General features: G+C 43.9%; 1 long non-coding RNA gene across 1 annotated transcript in view; it reads left to right on the forward strand.

Moving 5' to 3' along the window:
• Window positions 1-392: 392 nt before the first annotated feature.
• Window positions 393-13897, forward strand: part of LOC126176753 (uncharacterized) — a 31488-nt gene continuing 17983 nt past the window's right edge. Inside the window, exon 1 of the long non-coding RNA XR_007535653.1 lies at window positions 393-548. This is a non-coding gene — a long non-coding RNA (uncharacterized LOC126176753). The remainder of the gene's footprint in view (window positions 549-13897) is intronic.

Genomic DNA, 13897 nt, shown 5'->3' on the forward strand with positions numbered 1-13897 from the left:
GAAGATCTTCATCAAGATTGACTCGTCTTCGTACCAGGCAGTGACCTCTGGTTCACGGTTTTGTTCTCTGAGGAGAGGGGACTGCTACTGGTCTGCGGCGGAACGCAGGTGACTGCAGCTGAACTGTACCTGCTGTGGCAGGCAATGGTCTCATCGCCGGCTGATCCGGGCTTCCGGCTGCTCCACAGATAATGTTGCATTTAGATTGCGTCATTAGGCGGCGCCAGCTGTGGGCCGCGGCTGTCAGCGGTGACTTAGTGGTCCGCGGCCGGCCGGCACAGGTGGAGCTGCTGCTGCTGCTGTTAAGGTCTGCCCGCGGCGCCCGCAGCGACCAATCACACGCCGGCAACTGATTGGCCGGCGCGGCGCGTCAGGCGAGCAAGCAGCCGCCGATGGCAGATACGGCCGTCCCGCCCCTCCCACCGCTGTTAACTGCATTTACGGTGGCGTCGTAGGCGTCTAAAGTTATTTGCTGCAGAAGATGGTCTCATATTCCATGTTTGCTTAAACTCTGGCAGCCTCGAGACGAACGATGGGAATTTAATAAGGTAATGGAAGGTGCCTGTTCTTCCTGTTGCATGGGTACACCCAGTAACTCATCCCTCATTACGTCTATTACAGGCTTCCAATGTGGTAACCCACTTCGTGCTATGCTCCTCAGGGGAAAACGTCTTATGAACCACTGAAATACTGGAAATAGCTGGGACATGTCCGCGGCTCGTGGTCTTTTTGTAGCTTTCTCGCTTCCCGCGCATGGGGTCCCAGGTGCCATTCCCGGCGGGGTCAGGGATTTTCTCTGCCTCGAGATGACTGTGTGTCGTGTGTCTTTCATCATCATTTCATCCTCATTCACTCACAAGTCGCCGTAGTGGCGTTAAAGAACTTGTGGAGCGGCGGCCGAACCGCCCCGCGAGGGGTCTCCCGGCCACCAATGCCATACGCTCATTATTATTATTATTACCTGGGACATTAAATACATGCACAAGCCTTGGTATGAAGCTGGGGACTTATCTTACTGCAGGCAGTTTTTCTCCTTATCAAATCCGTAGTTTTTTCCCTTAAACCTCATTTTCAGCCCACCTTCGTTTCTTGAATCATTCTTACTGGTTTGATGCAGTCCACCACAAATTCCACTCCTGTGCCACTCTGTGTAGCACTTGCACCCAATGTCTTGTATTACTTGTTGGGTATATGGCAGTCTCTGTTTTTTCCTCCAGCTCTTTCTAGTGAAGTCGTACCCGACCTTACCGAGACCATTAGCCCTGACAGTAGCCTCCTCCCATCTCCCCCTAGCCCCCCTACCGTCACCATCATTACCGCCTAAGCTAAGCTCCGGAATAAAAAGATATTTCAACACTTTTATTTTTAAAATGAAATGAGTCAGTTTTTGTGTTTTATTAAACCACGAACGAATGAGTCAATTGGTACTGCTTACTTTTAACAACCTTTTTGTATAGAGTGATGTAGTAATTCTCAGTGCATCGTGAGCACTACCAACAACTATCAACTCTGAGGGGAAAGAGTTATTGCAAAACATGCTTCGTCTGCACACTTGCCTAGCAACCCCTGCTTCACACCGACCCTGCACTCACATTTAAAATCAATCAAGTTAAAATGGGCACACTAGACTTAGTATTTGTAAATCACTGATTGCTGGACTCATAACACCTAAAGTGAGAGAAATTTGAAGACTTCGGTCTCTCAATATTTTGTGTGTGACAATTGCCACTACTACTACGAATAATAATAAATTAAGGTCACAAAAGACATGGGATACCCCATACCGTCGTGTTGGACCTCCTTTTGCCTGGTTTAGTGCGCAAACTCGAGCAAACATGAACTTAATAAGTCGTTGGAAGTCCCTTGCAGAAGTACTAAGCCAAGTTGCTTCTATAGCCGTCCATAATTGAGAAAGTGTTGACAATGCAGGATTTTGGAACGAACTGTCCTGTCGATCACGTTCCATGAATGATAGATAGGACTCATGTCAGGCTATCTGTCTGGCCAGATCATTCGCTCGAATGGTCCAGAATGTTCTACAAACCAATGGTGAACAATTGCAGTCCACTGACATGGTGCATATCGTTGTTTAAGAATAAGAAGGCCATCTACGGCTGCAAATGGTCAGTAAGTAACCAAACATAACCATTTCTCGTCGATTATCGGTTCAGTTGGACTAGAGGATCCAGCCCATTCCATGCAAACACAGCCCACATCATTACGGAGCCACCACCAGCCTGCACGGTGCCTTGTAGACAACCTAGGTCCATGGATATGTGGCGTCTGCACAACACTCGAACCTTACCATCAGCTCTCACCAGCTGAAATTGGGACTCATTTGACCAGGTCACAGTTCTCCAGTCGTCTAGGGCCCAACCGGTATGGTCATGAGCCCAGGAGAAGCACTGCAGGCCATGTCGCACTGTTAGCAAAGGCATCTGTCATCTGGTGGTATTGCCCTTTAAAGACAAATTTCGCCACACTGTCCTTATGGACATGTTCGTCAGATATCCTACATTGATTTCTTCGGTTATTTCACTCAGTGTTGTTGTCTGTTACCACTGACAACTCAACATACACGCCACTGCTCTCGGTCATTACGTGAAGATCGCCAGAGGCAATGCCTGGAATTTGCTATTCTTGGACACATCTGTCATTGTGGATCTCAAATACAGAATTCCTTAATGATTTCCGAAATGGAATGTCCCATTGTCTTGCTCCAACTACCATTCTGCATTCAAATTCTGTCAGTTCACGTTATGCGGCCATAATTACGTCGGAAATCTTTTCACATAAATCACCTGAATTCAAATGACACCTCCGCCACTACATCGCCATTTCATACTTTGTGTGTGTGATAGTAGGGACACAAGGTTCTATCTAGCACATTTTGATAGCACGGGTTGCATACGTTTAGGGGCAAGCATAAATTCAGGGACAAATTTAACTCATTTATGGCCTTAACGTATTGTCTGCTAAGTGGTTCATGACGCACTGGAGTTGATTTAACACGCCTGTCCTTCTGAGAAACCCCCACACCTCTCCCTCTTCTCCTCCACCTCCCCCAACCCTCTGGAACCCTTCAAACTTCCTCACCCCCCTTCGCCAATACAAGCACACCTTTTACATCAAATTAATTGACTAATTACTTAACTCGATCACATATTTAACCCTTCCACTCCCTTGACTGCGTGACTAGGTTGCACAACACGCTGGTGTCAAAGACGCTGCCCTATGCCCGCATGGGTTCCGTGACTGCTGTCGGTTGCCGCACCACCAGCCGTTCCGCATATTACCACACATGCAGGTCAGAAGAGTGGTCCTAATCCCCAAACAAAGCGTCATGTGGTGGTAACTCTTTGATACTAATACCTGACAAATTCCTGTCAATACACATGTTCTCGCTCTCTCCTTCGTTCTCCTCCTCTCTCTCTCACAAGTGGTTGCTTCCTTTTTGTCTGAACCAACATATGCACACACACACACACACACACACACACACACACACACACACAGACCAAGATGTCCCCCCACCCCTTGCTACTCGTGCAGTCCAGGTGTTAGTAATTGGTACATCCCCTTGTTCTCACACGTCTACTCCTATGGAAACCTGCAGTGGATGGTTCAAATGGTTCAAATGCCTCTGAGCACTATGGGACTCAACATCTGAGGTCATCAGTCCCCTAGAACTTAGAACTACTTAAACCTAACTAACGTAAGGACATCACACACAGCCATACCCGAGGCAGGATTCGAACCTGCGACCGTAGCGGTCACGCGGTTCCAAACTGAAGCGCCCAGAACCGCACGGCCATACCGGCCGGCGCAGTGGATGGAACGAAGACATTTGAAAAGAAATAGGCAGCACCTGTTGCGTGCCACACTAGCCCCACCTTCGTCCTGAACAAAATAATGAACAACTGGTAAATCACCAGCTATGCATTTCTTTGAAATATTCCCTTACTCTATGAGAATGATTGATTAATTAATTAAATCAATGCATGTGCTATCTCCTGCATCACAGGTCTAGAATATTAATGTCAATTTTGTCTCGTGATGTAGTGCTAAGGGCATGCTCCCTACCTCTGTCACGAGATACCTCCTCACTTTCGAACTCTCTTAAAGTAAACAATTGTCTCGTCACATACCAAGTTTCTCAAGGTAATAGCACAGAAGCTGTAAATATCAAGTTTATACTACGTATCACTTAATAAATGCGATAATATGGCTCATTCTATTACGATGGCCATATCTCATTCTGTAGGTGGGAGATTGAAATTCTCTTAAATTTTCTCTCAGCAACAAAGAAACGCCTGATTACCGCCCCAACTATTGAATCATATCAGTTGTACTCTCGCCCACGCTTCCACCCAACTGGCAGCACGTCACTGATTTCAGATTGATAGGCTAGTTAATTAAATTGATGATGAGAGTACCTTTGCTTGATGAGTATTTTTTTTCCTGTAGTCGGATTACGCTCCCCAGATAACTGTTACAGACACTTCTGCGATGTCTCTGTTGGCTTCCGACAGGTTAGGCAGGCACTTCCTATGATATCAAAATGAGTGGTAACCATCGACACAATGCTGAAGACACCCAACGCTAATTGCATTCAGTTTCTCTGTTCTCTTGTCATCCTAATGGAGCAAGTCACTTTGAATTCTGGTATATTTCTCTCGAACTGGTCCTGCTGAGACCTGTGGGTCTATGGGGACTGTAGGATGTTCCACTCCCTTCTCCATCCCCACAGCGCCTCCTTCACCGTGTCGCGTGTGAAAAGATACCACCGCTGCCATCGGGTCACTAACCTCCTTCCGTGCATCCGGGCTGTACTACTGCCGGCCAACAACCCACTGCTCTCTATGCCGGCAACTGTTAATGTTTCCAGACTCCTAAAAGTTGTCCTATCCTTCTCAGGAGGACTGTGTGCCTCGAAGTCGCTGGGATAGATAACACGGTGTAGAACAATACACTTCCCCTCATCCCTCTTGCAAACCGAGAGGTTCTGCAACGTGTGGCAGGAGGCTGATGCAGTGAACTATAACAAACTACCAGACTACTGTGCACCCCGTTCCAAACGTGTATGAGTCTGCAGATCTAGGTTTCCCTCAAAACACAGCCCAAAAGAAGCGTTATTATTGACTCCCTCAAATTAGTGGATGGAAGATTGGAGAACTCAAATGGGAATCTCTGGAGGGAAGATGATGTTCTTTTCGAGGAAGACTACTGAAAACTGGCATTTGAAGCTGACTGCAGGAAGATTCTACTGCCGCCTATGAACATTTCACATAATAACTGCGGAGGTAACAGAAATTAGGGCTCATCGTGAAATATTTAGGTAGCCTTTTTCCCTCGCTGTGTTTATGAACGGAATAGAAAACGGAATGACTAGTACAGGGTACTCTCCGCCGAACACTGTACAGTGACTTGCGAAAAATGCGTATAGATGTAAATCTAACTTTAGTCTCTATGATGAGATGTCAGTCCAGTTTACAGGTACACAAAACTCACAGAAGTAAATTGTCTCTTATTTATTGAGAAAACAATAGACAGATCTTCTGCTGCTGACTGTCTCAAATTAAAAATCTTCTCATTAGCTCCTAATTTTCTCATTGAAATCACTTTGTAAGACATGTGTGAGAAGTTGTAATATGTTTAAAAAAATGGTTCAAATGGCTCTGAGCACTATGGGACTTAACTGCTGAGGTCATCAGTCCCCTAGAACTTAGAACTACTTAAACCTAACTAACCTAAGGACATCACATACATCCATTCCCGAGGCAGGATTCGAACCTGCGACCGTAGCAGTCACGCGGTTCCGGACTGAAGTGCCTAGAACCGCACGGTCACCACGGCCGGCTCTAATATGTTTACCCACAACATTTAGCAGAAGCGGTATAAAGCTCACCCCTCAACTAATCTTTCGTCAGAGTATCGCTTACCTTCCGTATTTTCACAAATTTTCCTGTCTTCGATCTATAGCATTTTAATCCGCCTGATTTCGAAGAGAAAGAGATGTCCCACGCTAAAATACAGACCGCTGCTAATTCTCTCGAAATCCCATCACGTTCCGTCTGTACTGTTCGATTAGTTGGACAGCTGACAGGTGGTGAGCTATCACAACGAGAAAAAGAGCACACAGACGTACAGAAGGAAATTCAAAGCCATGCAGGGTACACGCGGACTGCACAAAGAACTTCAGAAGTATAACAGACAAAATTAATCGACACCAAATGACTGTCTATAAATATCATACTGTACATGCCCTAATCTCCTTTGTTGTGTTCCTATGATCACCCAGAGTAGATCCGAGTTATTGTTCGACTATGGATCTGCCACACATTATATCCTAAGTGATGTTTAGAGGCGGATCTAAAATACGCTATATCTGGCATAGGGTTTGAAGGTGGACCCACTACGAATTATGTCTGGAGCCAAGTTCAGAGGTGGATCCACAATATGCTTCGTTCGGGATAGGTTTTAAACGTGGATCCCTCATGCCATATGTACAGAGATGTATTTAATGTCTGAAAGTGGAGCCACCAGTGGGAGGAAAAGGTCATGGGAGCCATTTGCAACACAGATATTCATAAAATACAGCAAATGGAATAATAATGCAACTGTAGAATGTTTGGTCGGAGGTGACTGAATACATTCGAGTACAGTGCTATACTACACCACCCGACTGATGTGCTGTTGTATCTCATACATAAGAATGAAACTCAAGGAGGAATGTCTCCCTCTATCCATTGCACATCTAGCAAACAAAATAGCGTGATTGGGGTGATCATGTGCCATCATCATAGATCTTTATAGTATAAAAAGGAGGTGTGATAGGGGCAGCAATATGCCTTGGTGGTCGTTAATAACGCAGAAAGTAGGCAACCTTGTTACAAATATTGGTAATATAAATTATATCGAAGATGTTATGCTCTTTAGCAGGATGAATTTAAATTTTCTTACACCCACTGCAGAGTCATTTTGCGAAGAGTATTTCGCTATTTTCAGAGCTTTAGCACTATAGGAACTCTTGCTTCTGGTCAGTTGCAAAGTAAATGGGCGGGAGGGTTGGTCGAAGGCAGCTCGGGGAGATCATTCAGTCTCTAACTTTATCCTATGAATAGGAGAATACACTGTGACCCCCGTCCACACAGGGAAAGATGGGCAATAATAATCGTAAATTCTGCACTATGAGCCAAGTGATAGAAATATAACAGCACTGGTATAGGACGCTGCCTCGTATACTTTGGTGCATATGTCTGAGAATTAAGCATGAACGGACATTCTGCACAGCCATCTACCTACACTCACAATCTAGTACATGGTGCTCGCAAAGCAGTGGAGGGATGGTTCAGCGATGATATAGAAACTAGGAAGCATGCTGCCATGAAATTTTTTGGCATTGAAATTACGGAAAGAATGGTGAAACTGCAGAAATTGATCACACTATCAACTGTGGTGCTTATTACAGTAGATTGTCCCATATCCACTGTCTTTTCCACATCATGCGTCTACTGGCACTTGATTACCATATAATGATTGACTGACACCACTTGTTTGAGATGGAGAGAGTTTTGGTTGGAGCAACAACTCTGGGAATGGCCAGCACCGCAACAGTTATCGTGTACAAGGCTGTAGTATGAGGAATCAATGCTCTTGGTCTCTTTGAAATAGAACACCGAGACATCTGCTACCCTGTCACAGTGGAAGATGAGATTAAATGTATAGATCATCAACTTCGGACAGCTGTTTGGAAATGCTCCACTATGCCACAAATGCACTTTGCAACATATGTTGCAATGTCTTTCATATTTTTGTCAAAAAGTAACGCAGACTCTGTCTTTTATTTCAACAACCTGTGTGTTGTGGGAGCCGCATAGTTTACACCATGCAATGTCAGGCTTTGTTTGCGAGCCATTGGATTGAAACGTGTTAGCATCGTTTTAGCACCCGATACAGACCTCGAAGTCGTGCTAGAAAAACAAAATGTATGACTAGTACACAGCTGTGGTCATACACCACTTCATTGTGTTACAGCAAAAACAATCTATGAAACTATTAATGAAACAAGAACTCAAGAACACTCTCCTTGTGACTGATAGTCAATATGGTCTTCCTCCATTACAGGCGACAAAACTTTACACAGGTCAATGGAAGCGACTGGCATCACTGGTCACCTGCTCCAGAGGACCAATACGAGTATATTTAATGGGATGACCGTGTATGGTCCATATAAACAAGCTGACAGTATTTGCTTCACGATACATCAGAAGAGACATGTGCGATAAAATCTTATTGAGTTCTCTATAAGGTGACGTCAGTGAAGTTTTTATAGTTTCACTCTGTTGGATGTTACCAAAATAACAAGGCAGGAGTGAGAGAGAGAGCGACATAAAGAGAGAGAGACGGAGAGAGACTCTGCTGTCAATGAAGACTCAGTCACGATTACTCTTGTATTTCTGGTATAGTGATCATAGGACCATGATAACGGATATTAGGACATGTTCAGTGTGATATTTATAGACAGTCATTTGGTGTCGATTAATTGTATCTTTTATGCTTCTGAATTTCTTTGTGCAGTCCGCATATACTCCGCATGGTTGTGAATTTCCTCCTGTACATCCGCGTGCTCTTTTTCTCGTTGTGGTAGCTCTCCGCCTGTCAGGCGTCTAAACTAATAGAACAGTGCAGTCGGTATGTGATTGGATTTCGAGAGAACTAGCAGAGGTCTGTAATTTGATGGGGGACATACCTTTCTCGTCAGAATCAGGTGGATTCAAATCCTATATATCGAAGACTGGATGGAAGATTTTTGAGAAAACAGTAGGTAAGCAATACTCTGACAAAACGGTAGTTGAGGGGTGAGCTCTGGACCGTTTTTCTAAGTGTTGTGGGTAAACATACTATAACTTCTCACACGTCTCACAAAATGACTGCAAAGAAAAATTAGGAGCTAATATGTAGATTTTTATCGAGAAACGACCAATAGCAGAAGTTCTGTCTTTTGTTTTCTCAATAAATGAGAGACAACATACTTCCATGAGTTTTGTGTGCCCACAAATGGATGGACTGACATTGTAACAGCTACGACAAGGTCACAATTACATCAATGTGCTCACTTCGGTAGCCATAGTACAGCGTTGGTGGAAGGTACGCTGTAGCACTACTAGTCATTCCCTTTCTAAATTCGCTCGTAAAAAGAGCGAGGGGGAAAAGACTACCTATATGCTTCTCCATGAGCGCTAATTTCTGTTATCTTATCTTCGTGGTCCTCATGCGGAATTTCGTTGGCGGCAGGAGAAACCTTCTGCAGTCAGCTTCAAATGTCGGTTCTCAACAGTGTTCCCCGAAAACATCATCTTCCCTCCAGAGATTCCCATTAGAATTCTCGAAGCATGCACCCACTAATTTGGGGAAGCCAATAGGAAATATTCTGTAGGGCTGTATCCTGAGGGAAATCTACGCCTGCAGACTCATACAGATTTAGGATGTGGTGATCAGTAGACAGATATTTTGTTATTTCTCACTGCATCAGCCTTTCTAGGATATTTCGAAAGCACATCACAGAACGTTTTGGTTTGCAAGAGGGACGAGGGGAAGTATAGTGTTCTACAACCTGTTGTTCACCCCAGTGACTTAAGTACTCTGTCCTTCTGGGAAGTATAGCTTTTGTAAGTCTGGAATTATTAATACTTGTTCAGCACGGCGTGCAGTGCATTGATGGCTGGGAGAGGAAAGCACTGATGCGTGGGAGGAGGTTCGCGACCTGGTGGCGGCGGAGGCAGCTGTTTACATGGGAACCCGGTAGAAGAGGCACTAAGGGGGTGAAGAAGAGAGTGAAACATCCTACAATGCCCATAGACCCACAGATCTCAGCAGCATTAGTTCGGGAGCAGTATATCAGAATTCTAAGTGGCTTGATCCACCAATGTGACAAGACAACTGAGATACTGACTGCAATTAGCGTTGGTTGTCTTCAGCATCTTTTCGATGGTTACCACTCATTTTGGTATCAGAGGAAGTGTCTACCTACCCTGTGGGAACCCAAAGGGGCGTCACAAAAGTGTATGTAACAGTTATCTGGCGAGCGTAATCAGACTGCAGGAAAAAAATTACTCATCATGCAAAGGGACTCTCATGATCAATTTAATTAACTAGCCTATCAATCTGACATCAGTGACGTGCAGCCAGGCGGGTGGAAGTGTGCGCGAGAGTACCACTGATATGATTCAAGAGTTGGAGCGCTGATCAGGCGTTTTTTCGTTGCTGAGAGGAATTTTAACAGAATTTCAATCTCCCACCTTCAGAGATAGTATTCGTAATGAAATAAGCTATATTATCGAATTTATGAAGTGATGTATCACTTTACCAATTCGATATCAGGATATAAACCTGATATTTACAACACCTCTGTGCTGTGACCCTGAGAGACTTCATATGTGACAAGACATTTGTTTAATTTAAGAGAGTTCAAAAGTTCCTGTGACAGAGCTAGAGCATGGTCTTAGCACACCATTGTGAGCCAAAAATGAGTTTAATATTCTAGTCCTGTAATGCAGGACATAGCATATGCATTGATTTAATTAATTAGTCAGTGAATCTAATCGAGTGTGGGAATATTTCCAAGAAGTGCAGAGTTGGGAATTTAGCAGGTATACATTGCTTTGTTGAGGACAGAGGTTGGGTTAGTGTGGCAAATGTCAGATGCTGCCTACTTTTTCTCAAATGTCTTCATTCCATGCACAACAGGTTTCCATAGAAGTGGAAGTGTGGGGACAAAGGTATGTACCAGCAACCAAGACCAAGTCTGCATGAGTGGCGAGAGGTGCATGTGGAGTGTGGAATGGAGGAGGGGTGGGGAGGGATATCTTGAATTGTGTGTGTTTGCATATGTTGGCTCACACAAACAGGAAGCAACCAAAAAAAATGGTTCGAATGGCTCGGAGCACTATGGGACTTAACTTACGCGGTCATCAGTCCCCTAGAACTTAGAACTACTTAAACCTAACTAACCTAAGGACATCACACACATCCATGCCCGAGGCAGGATTCGAACCTGCGACCGTAGCGGTCGCGCGGTTCCAGACTGTAGCGCCTAGAACCGCTCGGCCACTTCGGCCGGCGGAAGCAACCACTTGAGAGAGAGAGACAGAGAGGGAGAGAGAAGGAGAACATGTGTTTCGACAGGAATTTCTCAGGTATCAGTACCAAAGAGTTGCTACCACATGATGGTTTGTTTTGGAATTAGCGCATATTCTGGTCTGTGTACCTCTCCCCTGTCCTGTACTCTTGGTAATACATGAGATAGCTGGTGGTGTGAGAGCCGAGAACAGTTTTGGGGCTCAGGCTTCTGAAGTGCAGTTTCTCGGACACTGACATTTTGTGCAACCTGGCCAAGCAGTCAGCACATGGGTGCACATTGCCCTGTGATTGGTACAAAAGATTTTTAAAAGTGTAATTGTGTGTGAAGATGTTTAATGGCAATATTATTTGTACTATCTGAATAAAAAAGTGCCACAATTGTTTGAATACTTTATACTGCCTTTTCAGCCTGAAAATGTTGAAATAAACAGTATTCTATACAGTGCAGTTAATTTCCTGACAAATTCTTTGAATAAATACATAAACTGTGCTCAAAACAGTGTCTTATATCCCATATTGCCTTGTCTACCAGAAATTGTTAAACAATATTGCATACACTGCAATCTATTTGTCATCAAATATCCAATCAACTGAGTCTTTTTCCCATCAGTTTCCAAGTGAGGGAGGGGAGGCATAATGGGAGGTGGGTGTGGAAGGGTTAATTAATTGATCGATTTATTCAATTAGTAATTTAATTTGACATCAAAGGTGTGCTTATACTGGCGAAGGGGAGGGGGAGGGTTGGAGGTTTCTAGAGGTATGGGGGAGGTGGATGCGGAATGGCGGGTTCATAAACCATTTATCAGAACAATAGATTAAGGTCATAAATCAATCAAGGGTCCCGCGGAATGTATGCCTGCACCTGAATATACGCAACCTGCACTAACAAAATGTGCTGGAACGAACTTTGTCCACTAGCGATACTACCTCCATCTGTACATGTGGATATCGCCATCCCATGACTTTCGTCACCTGAGTGTAAAAACACTGGGTAAAGTACTATAGTGCCCTTATATAGTTACTGTTGTGTCACATTGTCACTGAGTTCATTTATCTATTTTGAAGCAAGTAATGAAGCAATTTCTGGTCCATAGCTCGAAATATCTCCAACTTTAGGCAGGTTTTTTATGATATAATTAGCATTTATTACGTATATGTCTGTTTTACTGTCAAACAGGATTGGTACATGGCACAAAGTATGTGTGTAATGGATGGACAGTGTGGGAAAGATAATGTTCATATATTTGTTTCAAGTGTATATTTGTTTTCCAAGTGTTAACCACTCTGTGTCGTGCATTAATCTACTAACTGAGTAAGTTATTTTATTATTGATAACTATAATGAGCCGGCCGCGGTGGCCGTGCGGTTCTAGGCGCTCCAGTCCGGAACCGCGCGACTGCTACGGTCGCAGGTTCGAATCCTGCGTCGGGCATGGATGTGTGTGATGTCCTTAGGTTAGTTAGGTTTAAGCAGTTCTAAGTTCTAGGGGACTGATAACCACAGCAGTTGAGTCCATTTAACTATAATGAATATTAGTCTAACATAATTTTGATAATAAACATGATGTTTTAAAAGGAATTTAATTTCGTGGCAAACGCAGTCCAATCATTTGACGATTTGATCCATGTCCTACCCTCCTGTCACATCTCCCTCTCCATGTTTTCCATATATTTCTATCCTCTTCACGTCTGGCGACAACCTCCTCATTCCTTGAACCCACCAAATTTTCAGCATCCTTCTACAGCCCCACATCTCAGACGCGTCGATTCTCTTATTTTCTATGTATGCCATAATCCATGATTCATTTTCATACAATGCTGTGGTCCAGAAACATGTCCTCCAACACTTATTTCTAAGATTAAGACTAATGTTTGATACTAGTAGACATTTTTGCCCAAGAATCCCCTCTTTGCCTACACTAGTCTGCCTTTTTGTATCCCCTCTTGCTTCGTCCGTCATCTGTTGTTTTGCTTCCAAGGTGGTAGTGTTCCTTCACTTCGTCTTTTTCGTTGTTCCACATTTTAGATGATAACTTTAACATTAACCTACTTTACGAGCGAAAGTTTGCATTCCTATCTTTCAATCTTTCCAATGCGAGCGTTTCTCTTTGGTCTTTAATTCCTATTGTTGCCTGTTGGTTCTTGTACATAGTGTATGTTTCCTATATTTCCTTACAGATTATACTTGTTTTTCTTAACCCACCTTAGATGCGTCACAATCAGTTTCGTCTGTGTTAGCAGTTGACTAAAGAAATTCTCTTCTTGAGAAGATTTACTAAAACATTTGCATTCCTTGATTTTTTTTTTTTTCATGGGCAAAGAAGGAGCTTTGGTTGATACTTTATGTCAAAGCCGATGACTCTCCACCTTTCTTTTCAGAGTTAAACTTGTTGAAGTAAAGTGGTACTTCCCACCAAGAATTATAAGATATACTATCTGATCAAATGTATCTGGATACCTGGCTGAAAACGACTTTGTGTTCGTGGCGCCCTCCAGCGGTAATGCTGGAATTCAATATGCTGTTGGCTCACCCTTAGCCATGATGACAGCTTTCACTCTCGCAAGCATACTTTCAATCAGGTGCTGAAAGGTTTCTTAGGGAATGGCAGCCCATTCTTCACGGAGTGTTCCACTGAGGAGGGGTATCGATGTCGGTTGGTAAGGCCTGGCACGACGCAGGCGTTCCAAAACATCCCAAAGGTGTTTCATAGGATTCAGGTCAGGACTCTGTGCAGGCCAGTCCATTACAGGGATGC

This window comes from Schistocerca cancellata, chromosome 3, assembly GCF_023864275.1.
Source record: "Schistocerca cancellata isolate TAMUIC-IGC-003103 chromosome 3, iqSchCanc2.1, whole genome shotgun sequence".
In the NCBI taxonomy this organism is placed as follows: Eukaryota; Metazoa; Arthropoda; class Insecta; order Orthoptera; family Acrididae; genus Schistocerca; species Schistocerca cancellata.